This window comes from Bos grunniens, chromosome 28, assembly GCF_055505025.1.
Source record: "Bos grunniens cultivar Pamir isolate PY7600 chromosome 28, Bosgru_T2T1.0, whole genome shotgun sequence".
In the NCBI taxonomy this organism is placed as follows: domain Eukaryota; kingdom Metazoa; phylum Chordata; class Mammalia; order Artiodactyla; family Bovidae; genus Bos; species Bos grunniens.
The window spans coordinates 6750327-6754189 of NC_141192.1; positions in this window are offsets into that span (position 1 = coordinate 6750327).

Genomic DNA, 3863 nt, shown 5'->3' on the forward strand with positions numbered 1-3863 from the left:
TTTGTTCTTTAACTGTAGACACCTTTTCTCATGTTATTATTGCAACTGCTCATACAGGGGAAGCAATTAAAGATGTAATACAACATCTCTTTACTTGTTTTTCATATTTGAGCCTGCTAAAAGCTCTGAAAACTGACAATGCTCCTGCGTCTAAGTCTTTTCAGGAATTTTGTATAAAGTTTCAAATTAAACATAATACTGTCATCCCTTATAATCCCCAGGGACAGGCCATTGTTGAAAGAGCGCATCAAACATTAAAAATCCAAATTCAAAAAACTAAAAGAAGGGGAGTTTAAGTATAGTTCTCCCCATCAAATCTTGCAGCATGCTCTTTTCGTAATAAATATTCTAAATACTGATCTGGCTGGAACTACTGCAATGCTTCGTCATTGGTGCCTGGAGCAATTAAATGCAAAACCATTAGTCAAATGGAAGGACCTCCTCTCAGGACAATGGAAGGGTCCTGACCCATTATTAACTAGCGGTCGAGGATGTGCTTGTATTTTTCCACAGGATGCAAATTCTCCAATTTAGATCCAGGACAGGTTGATTCGCCATGTTGCAGACCCCCAGACATCCAGTTCCCCCATTGCTTCAATCACAAAAGAGGAGCCCGCCTGAAGGGGAGGCAAGATAAACATCGAGATCCCGGCGGGACCGACGGGGCTGCTGCAGCGCGAACTCCAACCAGAAAATAATTCTACTTACTCTGTTTTGGCTTGTCTACCCTCTCCTTATGTTTTTCTCTTTACCAATGATTCTGGAAAACTTAATGTACATGTGACTTTCACTGGTGGACCCAATGTAGTGACTTGTGAACAATGCATGCTCTCATCTTGTTTAAACCCTCAATATAATGTTTGCTCCTTTATAGTGTTACAATGTCCACCTTATCTTATGATGTAACCACTTATTGATATGTTAACTATAGTCTTGCTATGTTACAACAACTACAAGATTTAATGTGATCACGACGATTTGTGGGCTTTACTTATTTTAGGAATATCAGCTTTAATAGCAGCAATTACTTCTGTTACTGTGGCAGCAATATCATTGACTCAACAAGTGCATACTGCCCAATATGTTGATACCATGTCTAAAAATGTTTCTTTAACTCTAGCAACACAGAAAGTTATAGATAGAAAATTGGAGATGAGAGTAGAGACCTTAGAAGAGGCAATAATGCATATTGGGACTGAGTTACAGGCTTTAAAAGTGAAAATGTCTCTGTCTTGCCACACTGATTACCGGTGGATATGCGTGACATCTTTAAAGGTAAACGAGACAGATTATGAATGGGAAAAAATCAAAAATCGTATCTCAGGTGTTTGGAACAGCTCTGACATTGGCCTGGACTTAGAGAAAGTTCATAATCAAATACAGGCCCTGGAACACTGTCGACTGGATTTTACCACCGCTGGAGCAGCTAATGACTTTTTTCTCACCTTCTCTAACTTTATTTCTGGAAAAAACATTCTGTCTAATATCTTTAGTTCTAGTTTTGCTTCTCATAATCATTCTTCCTTGTATTGTCAGGATTCTTCGGCAGAACATTCAAAAGCTCGCGACTGAGCTGCATCTGGCTGTTTTAAGAAATAAAAAAGGGGGAGATGCCGGGAGCCGGCATATTGCATATTGAGTGCATATTGCATATTGAGTGCAGCACTTTTCAGGATCTGGAATAGCTCAACTGGAATTCTATCACTGCAGGTAGCCAGCGTGAGGAACTCCACCCATGACAAAGGTCATGAGGAAGGAGGCTTGGCATACGCAAAGGCGGGATCAAGCCTCAGGAGTCTCCCTGGAAATTCTCGAGCAATCTACCCCCAAAACCAGAGTCTGCCTACTTTCTGCTTTGTGCTTTCACCTACACCTCTGACTTTACGGGGGGCTGTCCCCCACGACCTCTCTGAAAAAAGAGTTAGCTTACAGCTCCAGTTAATAATTCCTGGGTGTGACAGTGTTTAACCTACAAACTCCTTTGGAAATCCTCTAGCCTGCCTGAATAGGTTTTTCCGGCCACATGTGATTGTTCAGAGCCTCCCAACTGTGAGAGGCAGGAGATGTTCTAAACTGTCTAAACACAGATTCTTTTGAGTAGTTAAAAGATTGATTAGAAATTGTATTGGTGAAGGGATTTTCACTTGTTGGGCCAATGTTTGCTGCTAAGTTTCCATATCCCTTACCTGCTGTGTCCCTGGCAGTGTATTGATTAATATAATTGGTGTAAATAGTAGCTTTAATGTTTGTAACCTGGGACCCTTGAGTTAATTCTTTTTCTTGTTATAGCCCACCACACCTTTGCTCTGTAGGAATGCAACTTTATCTAATGCTTTTGGAGGGTGGCTCCTGACCAATCACCTTTAGAGAAAAATAAGTTTTCTGAAGAAAAGGTCTTAAAATGTTAACAGGCCTCCGGGCCAGAAGATGATGCAAATCACCTAACTTTTGCATATGCTAAGTTTGCAGGAAGAAAGCCTGGCTTGCTGCCTGACTCTACCCCTTCCCCCATTATCCTCTGTGCATAACTTAAGGTATAAAAACTACTTTGAAAAATAAAGTGTGGGCCTTGTTCACCGAAACTTGGTCTCACCATGTCGTTCTTTCTCTTACCTTCTGGCTGAATTATTCAGCCTCTTTTCTACGCTGAATTTCCTCACTGAGCTATCCTTATCTCAGCCTCTTTTCTCCACTGAATTTTCCTACTGAGCTATCCTCATTCTATTACTCTTTATATCCTTAATTAACGTTTAATTAAGCAATTGTTTCCTGATCTTCGCCTACGCCGTCTCTCCTTCGAATACCCTGGTTCAGCCGGGGCTGGTCCTCGGCAATCTCTTTGGGTCCTTTTACTTCTTCCCCCAAGTTTTGCTCACTTTCTCTTTTCTACACCCCCCCGAGTCTGTGAAGGCCAGGGACTGTGGCCGAGAGGACAGAGCACCCGTGGGGGCCCACTCTGTGCTCCTCCTTCTTGTAACACTGGTACAGTTTCCTGCTGGAGTTCTCTCTGATCTGCTCCCCTCCGTGCAGCCCTGTGGGGATGGGAAAAACCTGGACTTGGACCCACGTGGGTCTGGGTTTGACCATAAGCTGCTGGCCCCGCTTGGCAGGGGCAACAATGCTCACAGTACTGGCCTCGCTGAGCTGCTGAGAATTAGGTGCGTGTGGACGGAGCACCAGGAAGGCATAACTTAATGTTGCTGGTGTCCTGAGTTTGGGTTTGTTACATGAGAGACGATGGCTAGCAGTTTGGGTTTTTACTAGTTGAAAAGTCAAACAGTGGAGGAGAAGGGCTTTCTTTGTTTCGGACCCAGCCCAAAGCCTTGGGGACACCCGTCCAGAATACCTGTGTACCCCTCCTCAGGACCCAGGCAGTGGGAGAGGCCCTGTGGCTGGGATGAAGGGACAGCAAAGTGGAGATGGAGGTGGGGCCAGTGACAGCGGGGGGCACAGGGCCCACCTGACCCTGGCTGGACTCACTGGACCCCTCAGGTGAGGTGGAGGAGGACCAAAGATGCCCTGAGACCCAATGCCTCTCTACCCCAGCTTCCCCCAGCAAAGTCACCCCCAGACCCTGGAGGGAACAGGAGAGGAGACAAGCTTCCCCAGCCAACCAACAGCAGCGTCCACCCAAAGTGAAAAGTCACAGACTTACCTTAGGTTGTCAACGCGTCGCTCTCGGGTGGAAACCGGAGTCTCTGGGCAAGCAGAACTAACTTCGTTAAGAAACAACACAACTATTTCGCTACACCCTCCTCCCGGACGGTCCAATTCATGACTGCCGCATGCCGGGAAGGAACTCAGGCAGCAGTCTCGATCGCTGGCCGTGCCGGGACTGCACAGAGGGTGGTCTTGCGCCCCGC